This window comes from Cebus imitator, unplaced genomic scaffold (assembly GCF_001604975.1).
Source record: "Cebus imitator isolate Cc_AM_T3 unplaced genomic scaffold, Cebus_imitator-1.0 Scaffold12, whole genome shotgun sequence".
Taxonomy (NCBI): domain Eukaryota; kingdom Metazoa; phylum Chordata; class Mammalia; order Primates; family Cebidae; genus Cebus; species Cebus imitator.
The window spans coordinates 5046908-5061463 of record NW_016107327.1 but is presented as its reverse complement, the minus strand read 5'-3'; the positions used below and the strand labels follow the sequence as shown (position 1 = coordinate 5061463).

Sequence of the window (14556 nt, the reverse complement as noted above, 5' to 3'; positions counted from 1 at the left end):
AAAATAGGCCAAAATATATTTAAAATATTTAGAACTTCTTTGAAGTTCTTAGGGCCTAAGAACGTTAGAACATTCTGGAAATTTTGCAGTTAACACTTGGGTCCAGTACAATATGTAATATAGCTGTGAGCATGATCTTGCTCCTAATTCCCTAAAAGTCAACCAGATGTCCCTGCTCTTATTCTTAGAACTCCTGACCCCAAGCAGCCTCCTCCAAACTATCTCCTATCCTAGACTTCTGTGGCTCTGAGAATATTGTTCATCACATCCATTCATTAATTCATACAGTTGGTCCACAAATACCTGGAGAAAGCCCCACGAGGGACTGTGAGGTGTATAAATATAAGACCTGAATTATAGTCTCGGGATGTTGCTCGTTCCAAGTCTGTTAGGACTCCTGGGAAAGGAACAAACAGGGATTTAGAATGAATATAATTGGTGGAAGGGTGCGGGGAGAATAAAAAAAATTGAATATAATTTTCCCATCATAAAACAACAATGGTTCTGTTTATATGTCTCTTGCTAAACTTAATTCTGTATTGGCTTAAGTGCAAGCTTGATCAGAGATACTAGTAGGGGGACTCTTCCATGAGCTCTGGTCCTGTTGTACAAATTGGTCTCTAATTAAGGAAGATTTTTCCCCTAAGGGTTATACACAGAATCTTACTCTATTAATTAGTTTCTGGGCTTTTGTCCCTATGAACTTTGGCCAGCCTTTCACCCCCATCTGCGAACACGCTCTGGGAATCCCACACACCCACACTTTCTGGGTGAGGAGGGAGATAAGTGGCTCCCGTTCAGGCTGCATCTGACTTAGCCCTGACCCTCAAGGGTCCTTCCCTGTCCACATGAACAGAAGGTAAGACTCCTATCCCCGGCCTTCTCCTAACCACAAAAGAAAGTTTCAGTTTCCTGAAAAGTCTTGTACTCCCTCTCATTGAAATCACTTTTCCGTATTGAGATTGGAAGGGAAACGAGAGTGAAAATGTCATAGGGGCCAGAGCTTTTCTACCTTGACTATGTCATTAAGCAACACACTCTACACCATGGAATTTAAGATGCCATCAACTCAAAGACATAGTGTTATTTTACGTCTGATATGGCTTGACTGTGTCCCCACCCAAATTTCATTTTGAATTGTAGCTCTCATAATCCCCACATGTTGTGGGAGAGACTGAGGAAGGTAGTTGAATCATGAGGGTGGGTTTTCTCTGATAGTCTTGCGATAGTGAATAAGTCTCATGAGGCCTGATGGTTTTATAAAGGGGAGTTCCCCTGAACAAGTTCTCTTGCCTGCTGCCATGTAAGATGTGCCTTTGCTCCTCCTTCACCTTCCACCATGATTGTGAGGCCTCCCCAGCCATGTGGAACTGTCAATCCATTAAATCTCTTTTCCTTTATAAATTACTCAGTCCCAGGTATGCCTTTTGTTAGCAGCATGAGAACAGACTCATACAATGTTCCACAGGAAAAAAGAAAGCAGCCAATTAAACTGTGACAATAATTGATTGAAGAAAATGTGCATCCTAGAATCAGTGAAATATGTAGCACAGTGATTACACATACAGGACTTGGAGTCAGGCTGCTTGGGTTTGAATCTCTGCTCTGTTATTTAATGTTTGACTTTGGGCAAGCCATGTAACCCCTGTAACTCAGTTTCCTGATCTGTTGGGATGACTCAGAGTAGAGTTTAGTGGCATGATCATAGCTCACTACAGCCTCAAACTCCTGGGTTCCAGCAATCTTCCTGCCTCAGCCCTCTTGAGTAGCTGGGACTACAGGTGTACCCAGTTAATTTTTTTTTTTTTTTTATAGAGATGGGGTCTCACTATGTTGCTCAGGCTGGTCTCAAATTCCTGGCCTCAAGTGATCCTGGTGAACATTTTTTATTTTACCACTCTGGAGGTCAGAAATCTAAAACTCAGAATGTCAGCAGGGCTGTGTTCCTTCTGGAGGCTCTAGAGAAGAATCTGTTTCCTTGCTTCATTTTATAGTTTCTAGAGGTTTCTGCATTGCTTGGCTTGTGGCCCCTTCCTCAAATCACTTCAGCCCAGTTTCTTGCTTTTATTGTCACATCTCCAACTCTTCACTCTGATCCTCCTGCCTTTCTTTTATCAGAACCGTTCAGAGTCCTCTGAGTCCACCTGGGTAATTCAGGATAATCTCATCTCAAGATTCCTAACTTAATCATACCTGCAGAGTCACCTTTTTCCATGTAAGGCAACTTTCACAAGTTCCAGGGATAGAATGTGTATATTTTTGAGGGGCCATTATTCAACTTGCCCAGACATGATAAAATTTGTATTACAAAATTTATGGAAGAGGAGAGAATGAAGTAAGGAAGACCAGTTAAGTGATTAATACTCCAGATAAGGGACGATCAGGTCGTAAACCAAGACAGTCACAGTGGGGGGAGAAAGGTAGAGTCAGATGGCAGATGTTGGGAGGTAGATTTGTTCTCAAAGCGTTATTCTGAGCAATAGGATTTCTGACAAGCCCCCAGGTGGTACCCATGCTGCTGGCTCTTGAACAATAACTTGAGTGGGAAGGTCCTGGGGAACACCAGCCTTCAAGGGGTGTCAAGAGGAAGCCAAGGCCAGGTACGTTGGCTCACACCTGTAATCCTGGCATGTTGGAAGACTGAGGTGGGAGGGTCAATTGAGGCCAAGAGTTCAAGACCAGCCTGGGCAACATAATGAGATTGCATCTCTACAAAAAATAGAAAAAAAAAAAATTAGATGGGCATAGTGGTGCATACCTATAGTCCCAGCTACTCATGAGGCTGAAGCAGGAAGATCGCTTGAGCCCAAGAGTTCTAGACTGCAATGAGCCGTGATTATTCTACTGCACTCCAGCCTGGGCAACAAAGTGAGAACCTATCTTTACAAACAACAACAACCAAAGGAAGATGAAGAAAAAGAAGAAGAGGAGCGGGAGAAGGAAGAGGAAGAAGGAGAAGAAGCAGAAACATAAGAGACAGAGAGCATAGCTTCTGTGTAGAAGTATCCCCAAGATAGGATGGTGTTCTGAAGCCCCCAGGGAAGGAGAGGATTTTCAGGAGAATGTGGTCAAGAGAGGAAAAGGAAGATGCTAAAAACTGTCCAAAAGATTTGGCTACTAAGTCACTGGTGTCCTTAAAGAGAGCGGGTTTGGTGGGGTGGTGGGAGCCCAAAGTCTGTACCATTTTGCTCTACCTTCCCTGAATACATTCTGTTCAGCTATATTCATCTAAAAATGTGGGGCTGGGTTACAGAGAGGGGCAGAGGTTCAAGGAACACTCCCTCTTAACTCCAGCAGCAGCTGTGCTGTCACGGGAGCTCAAAGCCATGTCATGTAAGTTTACGGGCCTGTTTGTGGCTCTGAATGTGCTGCCATCTCCACCTGTGAGCTTATTTTGGGACATGCAAACTATTTATTTGCCAAAGTACACAACAGCAGACAGCACGAAATAATGGATCTCATGAATATTCTACACCTGCAACAGCAACTCCAAATGCCTAGCTTAGTGGGCTGAAGGAAGAAGGGCGCTTCAGGTGAAGACTGATGTCCACTTGCCTACTTATTCAGTTTGCTCTTCCAGGGGTTCCGTCAGGCAGAATTATTTTCTTTTGGTGTTATATTCTTTCTTATCTTTTCCGCCCTATGCATTAAAAACAGATTGTGTTTTTGTTTGTTTGAGGTGTACACTGACCTAAAGTTATGGAATTGCAATTTGGGTCATAAACTATAATCCCATAATTTTAATAGAGGCCATGACTCTAAGAAAACATTAATGATTGATTGCTGGCTTGTCTTGATATTTTCTACTTAGATGTTCTTCTGTCTGTCTACACATCTAGTCTTTTAAAACAGCACGGTTGCACATTTGTTAAGGTATAAGAAGGTCTAACTTGTTCTTTTCTGTATATGACCTACCAACTATGACCTTCCAAAGCAGAAAGGAGATATCTACAGTATTATGGTGAAGATTTGTGCAGGAAAATACTCTGAAAGAGTGAAAATGGAAACTGGAAATCCACTGTCTCTGTTTCTCTACTGTTTTAAAAGGAAACAACCACTTAAAACTGGATTTTCTAAAAGGAAAAAATTAAGTAAAAATAAAAGCTAATTTTAGTTTAGGTTGTGTTTGTTCATTTGCATATTCCCTTTTTCCCATTTGTTGGAATCAGAGAAAAATAACAGTCCTCTAACCTTTTGACTTAAACACAATTTGGTATTTTAGTTGGCTCATCCTTTGATTGTCAAAATTTTCCTTAAAAAAAAGAAACAATTTTCTCTACCCACTTTGAGATTGATGTGTTCAGTTCTATTCCACTGCAGTGGCATTTTAAAAAATTTGATTTGACGTCACAATTACTCTATCATTAGAACGCTGGATTCAAACAATCACTTCATTTCATTTTATCTGCTTCATAGACGATCACCAAAAAAAAATGCACTAGTCATCAAGGCCTTCTTGGTGCTTGTTTTGTCCACCTGGTGTATGGCTGATGACTTTAACAAACAAAGAAAAGTACACTGAGATAAGTAAACGGTCTCTTTGTGATATTTGTATTGCAGCCAGCCTGAAATAGAGAAATGGCAAGAGGAGAGTAGCTGCTACTATTGATTGGAAACAGACAACATTGGACACAGGGTTCTGTGAACTCCATTTGGGCTGGCTCTGTCAGTCCCCATCTCTCTGGGAGACTGGGGTTATTATTCTCCTTTTCTAGAAGAGAAATCTGAAGCTCAGAGCAGCTAGGTAGACTCTTCCGGGTCACAAATATTGTATATTTCATTGAATATTTGAAGTCATTGGTTGTACTGATTTATGTACCATGAAGTAAGAAAGATATACCACCACAATTATAGCACAGTAATTGTTTATTCCTTAGAATTTTTATTGCCTACCTATTGGAAAAGTTTCTTGGCTACGCTCAGTGGTTCATGCCTGTAATCCTAGTACTTTGGGAGGCAGAGGTGGGCGGATCACTTGAGACCAGCCAGGACAACATGGCGAAACCCCATCTCTACAAAAAATACCAAAAATTAGCTAGGTATGACTGTGCACGCCTGTAGTCCCAGTACTCCGGAGGCTGAGGTGGGAGGATTGTTTGAGCCTAGGAGGCGGAGGCTGCAGTGAGAAGATTGAGCAACTGCACTCCAGTGTAGATGACAGAGTGAGACCCTGAAAACGTTTTTAAACATATTTTGGCATGGATTTCTCTCATATACATCTCTTGCGAATATGTAATAAGGCAAGTTGAAATAAATCAGTTATTTACGAAACTTCACAATCGGAGTCTGACTCTTCTAAATTATTTTGCAACTTGGAGTCATCAAGTTTGTGTTTGGCTGCACAGGATCATCCTCTTTGCCAACGAGAGTGCTGGTGATGTAGCATTTCCTAAGAAAGGTCTCCAGTCTTATCTCCAGGATTCTCTCCCCAGCCATTGTGGTTTCATGCCTTTGTACAGGCAGTGACAACTAAGGCTGACTGCTGCTGGCTGACAGCGATTGTGGGCTGTAGTATGACTTCAGAAATATTCAAATGTGAGTAAATATATATCTTTAGGTTGAAATTTAGGTCTGTGTATCTCTTAACTCAGGCACAGAAAAGAGGCCTGTGCCGTTTCCAGTCCCATCATAGCGCAGGAGCAGGTGCTGGGTTTGATCTGAACTCTGACTTCTGCTCCTGACCTTTCACTCACATGTTAATACCACCTATTTTCCCTTTCAAACCTCGGATGGAGGCAGCTTGGTGAACCTTTGGGGGAAAAGGAAAATTCAAAACCAAATGAAGAACTTTCTTTGGTTGTTGCTGTCAAAAACTTCCCTGATGATTTCAGCAGAAGTTCTCTGGAGCAGACAGTTGCACAAACATCTGAATCAAGTGTGTTCTGTCAGAGTCACCAGAGTGTGAAGATTCTGCTGTTTGGTTCTGTGCAAAGAGATTGGTTAAGAAAATTGTGAAGTATCCCAGACGCAGGCGGCTGTCGCTCTGACGAAGCGACTGTATTGAACTTCCTTGGGACGCCCGCCTCTGATTGCTGCAGGTATAGCCACTGCTTGTAGCCAGGGTGGGCTGAAAAGTACCACAGTCGGCTGTGGAAAAAAGCCTCATGTCCATAGGTTTTAGAGTGGAATCTGTGTCATCATAACTGAACTGTAGCACATAATTCAGTCTGCTGGGGTGGATGCCCCCTTTGCCTAACACTCAGGAAGCATCACACTAAGAGAAGTCATCTAAGATGCTCATGTTTTGTGCATGAAAGTACATCTGTATATATTTTCCATTTGCTCTTTTCAGTTTTCTTTGAGCATGGGAGTTTGTTTATTTGTTTTATATTTTGGCAGCTAGGGACCAAGATATTTCTTTTCTGTGCCTTCTCCAACTCTTTGTAGAGTTTAACAAGTCAAATACAAAACTCAGGGGAGTTAGTAAGCCTCGTGATGGTATTGTGCATAGCATCACATTATTGATTGGATATACTGCATTGGAATGCTGTAGAAGAGCCCCAGACCAAAAAATTTCAGATGCCTGAAGCTTTGAGCTTTCCAATTAGGCTGAAAGGTTCCCCTGATAACCAGTAGTGCTGAAGCTTTTAATATTGTTTAGCTCTATCAGTTATCAGCAACATTTTCTAGTTATGGAGGCCAGAGGATCACCTGATGTCAGCAAGGTAGCTCATCTAATCTACTTGCCCCCTTTCTAATCAAGTATTCTATCTGGAAGAAAAGAAATTTTCAGTTTAACGTCAGCTGATCATAATTGCGAGCAAGTGCTTCTTTCCCTTCTTCTATGCTATCTCCTCCTGTGCAGTCTATTTTGCATCCAAAGATACATTTGAAAGTCAAAATCCCTTAGAGCTAAATATTCTAAACTGACAGAAGAATTTCTAGTGGCACACCAGCCTAGAGCCATGTTTTTATGAGGACATCACTTTCTATTTCTAAGCTTTACCATGCACTCTTGCTTTCTTAGTGCTGGGAGCCATGCCATATCAGCTTGCCTCCCTCTCAGCTTTTAATGTTTTTTTAATGGAGTCCAGTTTTCCATCTAAGTTATGGCTAGCTTTCTGACAAACCATCAGACACCTAAGTGACCATAATGGAGGTGTCCATATGTGACATGGCAGAAGGCTATGGCTAACTTTCGTGCCTTTAAACAAAACCATATTATAGCCTTTCATTTTTACCTGGCCACTGGGTTTGCCATAAAGGCTAAAATGGGGCTTAAGAAAACATTTTAAAAATTAATATATGATACGAAGTCTTTTCTTGTAAGCCACAAGCAAAAGCAATCATTTCTAAATCTGCCTGGCATGGTGAGTATGCTCTCTGTACAGTGAAACAGCAGGCAGGAGTGCTGCATGTTTTTCTGAAGCAAAGGATTGCTCAGGTAGCAATGAAGTTAGTTATCTAATGAAATAAGGCAAATGCACTTTGCAGATACCCAGTGGTTTAGAAGAATTTAGGAAAATAATTGTCAATTAAAAATGAATGGCGAATCATTGGAAATGCAAATTCATCAGGGAATACGGGCATTTCTATGATGAAGGAAGAAATATATCCTCTTGAAAGTCAACACTTTAGATGGCTTTATCTATACAATTTGGAAGACATTTGCAGAGCATTTGGTAATTAAATATGCCCTCAGCTGAGCAATAATGCCTGGGGTTGTCCTGCTGGCAAATAAAAGCTAAGCATTCTTGCTATGCCTGGGTTTTGAATCTCTGCTTGGAATCCTGTGAGTTGTCTGTGATACTGGTTATGAGGTTGTACAATCTATACAATAATGTGAGTAAATCAATCTTTACTTAAAAAAAAGCAGAATTCATTTTCCTAGCTTCTCAACAACTGGCTCTTCCTTGACAATCAGATTTTAGCTCAACATCTCCACCTATCCAAGGAAGCCTTTCCACCCGTTAGCCCACCCTATCTGACCACGTTCCTTTATTTTTATTTCAGTGATCACTGTCTGAAATGGTTTTCTTCATTTGTTTGCTGGTTTATTGAATGCCTCTGCCAAGGAGAAAATAAAGTCCTTGAGCGCAGGATGTTACCTGTCTCCTTCATGTCTGATTTCCCAGCCCTTGCAAGCAGTGCTGGCACATTGTGGGCTCTTCAATAAGGGAGGTTACATGAATAAATGAATGAATGAATGTATCAATCAATCAATCAATGAAAGAGTGCTGACTAGCATATAGCTCCAGAGGGAGTTATAGAATGTTGGATAGCTCATAGGCTTGGTATAAGATATGGACATACATGGAGCCTAAAATGAAGCCTAATGAGGGCAGCAACTACCTTTATGCCTGAAAAAGATCCCCACAACATCTGATATTTTACACTGTTGGGGGCTTATTAATGAGGATTTCTTGAAGAGGTGACCTGGTGTTGTAATTCCTGCCAGCAAGGATATAGGCATGTACTGGGGGCCACGTTCAGGAATCACAAGCCCACAGTAAGTCACCTGGATTGATGAGGACTGTCCTCTCCAGTGTGGGCAATTCTGTTCACTTGAAATTCCTTGAGCAAAGTCTTTTTCTTAAACAAAGAATAGAAAGGTATTTTGCCATGTGATTAATATTTTCGGTGCTTTCTCTTAAACCAATCCTTGCCTTTACATAGGTTAAAACTGTTCTTACCAGAAAAGCAGTTTGGCTGATGGAATCTGAGATTCATTAAAAAGATTAGTAACTTAAAAGAAAACAAAACCAAGAAACTTCTTTGAATTTGATGTATTTTATAGGAAGGGGCCTGGTTTGATGTTGCCCAGCTTAACTTTTATCCAAATTGCCCTTGAGGAATGTTTTTTAATCGGATGCATTTTTATCCGTATCTTCTGAAGTGACATTTTTTTCCCTCTTTTTACAGGAGGGTAGAGTAACATGGAAAGCGGAAAGCAGCTTTTATTCACTCCAAGGACAATGAACTGACATACAACGAAGGGCAGAATAAGTCTCTAGGTGCATAGATGAGCCTCAGGGTGTCATGGGTGTGTGTCTTACTTAGGAACCTCTTTAAAAATAATTACCTTGTGATTAGTATCTGATGCTAATGGTATATTTTCATTTAAAAAGTCTGAGGTCTTTATTTTCTGAGACAGCGAATGAACTTCTTTTCACCTTGTTGCTGGCTGTTTTTCCTCCATTGCCTTAATAGAGACTCAGGTTCATAGGCACATACGCTTCCCTGCAAATGGGAAATTTTCTAATAAAACAGTTTTCTCTTTCCATTATAATTCCAGTTGAGTGAAATATAAAATATTTAATAAGCCCCCTTTTTTATTTTTAAGGTATATATTTTCTGGGTGGTATATGCACTTAAAAAAGGAATGAGACTGGGCGTGGTAGCTCATGCCGATAATCTCAGCACTTTGGGAGGCTGAGGCGGGTGAATCATGAGGTCAGGAGTTCCAGATCAGCCTGGCCAATATGATGAAACTCTGTCTCTACTAAAAATACAAAAATCAGCCAGGTGTGGTCGCATGTTCCTGTATTCCCAGCTACTCAGGAGGCTGAGGCGGAAGAATCACTTGAATCTGGGAGGCAGAGGTTGCAGTGAGCTGAGATTGCGCCACTGCACTCCAGCCTGGGCAACAGAACGAGACTCTGTCTCAAAAAAAAAAAAAAAAAAGAATGAACATTTTCTTATGGATTCTATTTAATGCTTCTGTTTAATATGGTTACCAGGGGAAGCCCATCTGGAGGAAGGATTTATAGTTTTAACTAAAATGTGAGAAATGGAGATAGAGACTCACGATAGTGTTCTTTCCAGCCAGAGCTCATTAATACAGTTTTGGTCATGTTCAAAGACTTTTAAAAAATGGGTTTGGAGACAATTTTGTGTACAGTCTTTAATCACTAACCACAGTGTGTTTCTCCCGTCACTTCCGTGATTCCCAGAGGCTCGCATATAATGTATGGATCATGGCAATGGCTGCATTGTGAGGCCCATATAAAAAATTGTAATCAGTTGCTTTGGTGTCATAAAGTCACAGTCTACAATCTAGTATCAATGTGATAGGATAGGAATTGTCAGGCTATAGTTAGTTATTGGCTTAAAAAAAACAAAGCATCAACAAAATCTGCTTCTAGCGAGAGACATGTATGTTAAAAGACTATTTGAGGAAAAAAATGAGTGTAAATCCTTCCTTGTTTGAGTGACTTCTAGTAGTTCATATGTTTTCTAAAATAAAAATGTATGGAAAAAGAAGGCCTTTCCATGGAAGTTGGTAGGGCGAATATCTAGGGTCCTCATAAGTTCTGGCTTTCTGGAGTTTGTCATTAAAGTGTGGTTTTATGATTCCTCCAAAAAAGAAAGGGTGGAGGTAAGAGAAGTGAGGACCCAGAACAAGAGAGAGAGGAGGAAGAGGATGGGGAACAGTAATATGGACGAACTGGAGACTCATCTGTAAACTGGGGAGGAAATGGCTCCCGTAAGAAGTTTGCATGTAATATTTATCTGCTGCATTCATATAACATCTTGACTTAATAAAAGAAAAAGAAAAGAAAAATGAAAGAAGTCTGCAGCAAGACAATAAAAAGTTTCCTCCTCACACCCACAGCCTTAGGGGTTTTTCCTTTGAGCCTCAGAGCTTATCCCACTGAAACTCATCAATTTTTGCCTTTATGCTGGAAATGCCCGAAAACATTTGAAGCTTCGCAGCCACCCCTTGGGGTGAGAAGATTTCACAATGCCCGCTGAGCCACACAGCCTGTCCCCAGGGAAGGCCAGAGGGCCAGAGGGTAAGGGAGAGAGGCATTCTTTCTGTTCCTAGGCAGGGATCAAGTGCCCTTCCCCTGCCAGTCTGCAAACAAAGAAGTCAACCTCAAAGCTCTTGCCCCAGTGCGTGACCTCGGGGGCCAAAGGCAAAATACTTTATCTCTGGGTCCTAGTGACATAAGCTCCTCAGGCTCTGCAATTGTAGTTTATGATGTGACTAGAAACCTTTGATGGAATGACTATTGCCATCTATTTCTCTGCCCAGCCATTTATTATTCTATATATTTTTGAGGGCTGTGGGAAACTTTCATAACCAAAGCCTGAGCCAGGCTAAAACTTGTTCTATTTGGAATCTGTAATGAAGTCAAAACATGGCCTGGATTTTCTGAAAGGCTCCTCTGGCCGCCTGTAACAGCCCCAGGGCACAATCAGACAGGGATGGAGAAGGCCTGGGAGCAGATTTCGTTACCAAGAATGGGACAGAACAATGTTTGCCTCCAAAACAGTAGGGCTGCTGTTTACCTTCTCAGCTGGAAGAAGGGAGACATACATGCATTATTGCACATAAAGTGTAAACACCAGTTCTTTAATTTCTAAATTTTTAGGATTTTATTTTTTCTTAACTCTCCTTAAATAAAAAGTCAGGGAAAATTTTTAGCATAATTGATTTCCTGAATGAAGGAAATAAATTCTTCATTTCAGAAGTTTTGACCCTCTAAAGGGCTGTTACTTTGCCTAAAATGGAGGTATGGATTAGGCAGAATAAAAATTGTAAGACGTTTCCAGGTGATTATGGGGGTTGAGAACGCTTCCATCTGTGTGCTGTGTGTGTTGGCAGTGTCATTATTTCAGGGAACTACTAAGAAAAATCCAAGTCTCCCTTTGTTTGGATGTAAAACTTCATCTACTTTTCAGAGGCTCTTCCAAATTATTTACTAGCTCGAGTCTGCTCCCTCAAAAGGAGCCTTAGTGCCTAACAAAAGTGGTAAGTTGTAAAATGTAGGTCCTAATTTTTACTGAAGTCAAAGGTTAATAGTAAAAGGGGGGGTTGATCCCTCACTGTTTCAAGTTAATGTTTATTTTTCACCATCATTTAAAGAATTTTTCAGGCCCTTTTTTCACTGCTGAAAGCAGAGTAAGAGAACTCAGATTTCATGCCCCAGGGCTTGAATGAGGGAATAAAAACAGCACAACATTTGCATCTACTTAACTGCCTCAGTTCTCAGAGTCCCCTCTCAGTAAGAGGGGGGAAACCGTATCTCTAGGTTAAATGAAGCTTCTCTGAGATATTTGCCGAAAACACAATTCAGAGAAAAATAATCATTGTCAGAAATGACCTAGGAAGTCAAGGCCTTATGATTGAAAACACAAAGCTTAGAAAGGTGCATTCTCTTGCTTCTCTGCCTGCTTGGATATCAATGAACATCAGCTAAAGGTGGCTGAAGAACCAATTTCATGCATCTACTGTACGAGGAAATGAACTGAGCCAAGGGCAAAAATAAAATTATACAAATGTTATTATAGACTAGCCTGCTTCTGTCCTAGTTTAATTCAAATTTTAGTGCTGCAGGCTTTGCTTCTGGCAGTAGCCTTCCTGAATAAATCAACATTTGCTTACATCTAAATTATTAGGAAAGCATGTGACTTTGTTTATTGTATAAATTATACGCAAGGTTAAAGCATTAACTGTTCAACTGGCTTTGTTCAGTCGCCTCCCCAACTCTCCCCCAAATCATCTCTCCCCTAAATAGCAAATAAAAATCTGAAACTACTAATTGTTTTCCGACAAACCAAATAACAAAGCTGCATTATGAACCTGAGGTTATGGATGGAGAGCACTGTTAGGGGTGTGGCAGCAGACAGTCTTGGTGTTGAGGAAAAAGAAAGGTGCTCCGGCCCAAGAAATTGTTCACCTGAGCTCTGATGGGGCTTCAGCACAAAGGGAAATGGTGATCTGGTAAATACTTGGTTAAGTTGATTAAGGCAGCCAACCAAATGGGATAATTTAATACAAAACGAAAGACAGCCTTTTGGCTAGGATTTCAGTAAGCAAGGAATTTCAAATTATATTGCAATGTTGGACCCAAACACTTTTATTGCCTTTTCTGCTAGGAAGTTAGACATAGGCTGGAAAATGCGCTTCGGAACAACGATTTGTTTTTTGTTTGTTTTTCTCTCTGCACGTCACTGTGAAATGACTCCTGAAAGACCATCCATACGTGTTCGGGAAATAAGCATGGGCTTTGATAACTAGGCAGTTTGACTTTCTAAGTGTTTAGACAAGCCGAGTATCAGGTGTGTCCTCCTATGAGAACATCCAATTTAAATAAACATCAAGGGTTCAGAGTAGACAAATCCGAAGGTAATTGTTTGCTTTACAAAAGGTTCTTTCTATAAGGTCATCCACAAGATGCTTCTTTTTATTGACCTTTCCCACGGTAATAATTTGCAAAACTGTAATTAGATTCAATCTTTTCCAAAAATATATGTTTCTTTTTTCTTTTCAAGACTCACTGTAGAAACTCTAGCCTGCAGGTCAGAAGATTTTTGTACAGAATGATCTTTTCCAATCAATTATTTAAATCTAAGGCGTGCTCAAGGGGAGAATCAGTTTCCCATTCAACCACTTAGGATTCTTTGTCTCTGCATCCTCAACTGGGCTTTGAGACCCTGGACAATGATTCTTCTAATCTGGTCAATGGACCACCTGCAAGAATCACTCAGGAGTGGAGCCAGGCGTCTGCTCAGTAATGTGACTGGGCTGCATGTGCACTAACATTTGAGAACTACTTTTGCAGAGTCTAATATGGAAGCAAACTGTGTCATTCTCTCTACTCCCTCCCACGTGCTTTGCGTCATCTCCTAGTCATTGTGTCCTGCAGCCCAGCCCAAACGGCTTCCCAATCCCTGCCCTGCTTTGTGTTGGTCAAGAAGGGGATCTCTAGAGCACACTCAGTGCTAGATCTTGCTAGTCTAGCACTCAGTGCTAGACTCAGTGGTAGATCTTGATTTATATCAGGCGTTTATGAAAAATTGCCACACATAACTATAATTCTTTTTGAAATAACTTATATGTAAAATTAAATTGATTTCCGCTCCATCAATATCTGTAAGACAGAGCTTTTTAATTTTTTTTTTTTTTTTTTTTGAGGCAGGGTCTCACTTTGGTGCCCAGGCTGGTTACAAACTCCTGCCCTCAAGCTATCCTCCCCCTTCATCTCTCATGGTAGCTGGGACTGTAGGCACATGCCACAACGTCTGACTAATTAAAAAATTATTTTTTGGCCGGGTGCGGTGGCTCATGCCTGTAATTCCAGCACTTTGGGAGGCTGAGGCGGGCGGATCACTTGAGATCAGGAGTTCGAGACCAGCCTGGCCAAAGTGATGAAACCCCATCTCTACTAAAAATACAAAAAATTAGCTAGGTGTGGTGGCAGGCACCTATAATTCCAGCTACTTGGGAGGCTGAGGCACAAGAATCACTTGAACCCGGAGGCACAGATTGCAGTGTGCCAACATCATGCCACTGCACTCCAGCCTGGGCAACAGAGCGAGGCCCTGTCTCAAAAAAATAAAAAATTAAAACTAAAAATAATTTTTTTTTGAGGCAGGGTCTCACTCTGCTGCTTAGGCTGATCCCAGACTCCGGGGCTCAGGTGATCCTCCTTGCTCAGTCTCCTAAAGTGCTGGGGTTACAGGTGTGAGGCCCTGTACCCACCCTTAATTAATTAATTAAACAGGACGCACTGAAACTGTGTCCTTCTCCTCTTTCTCTTGGGGAGGACGAGAGGATCATCAGCGCTAAGTGGCAGTTGCAATAAAGCAACACCCACACCCTGAAAG

The 14556-nt window shown here is 41.2% G+C and overlaps 1 long non-coding RNA gene across 1 annotated transcript in view; it reads left to right on the top strand.

Annotated features, from left to right (window-relative positions):
• LOC108282321 overlaps positions 1–13206 on the top strand; it is a 34735-nt gene extending 21529 nt beyond the window's left edge. Inside the window, exons 2-5 of the long non-coding RNA XR_005195473.1 lie at positions 5419–5535; positions 8863–8954; positions 11629–11698; positions 12922–13206. This is a non-coding gene — a long non-coding RNA (uncharacterized LOC108282321). The remainder of the gene's footprint in view (positions 1–5418; positions 5536–8862; positions 8955–11628; positions 11699–12921) is intronic.
• Positions 13207–14556: the final 1350 nt, after the last annotated feature.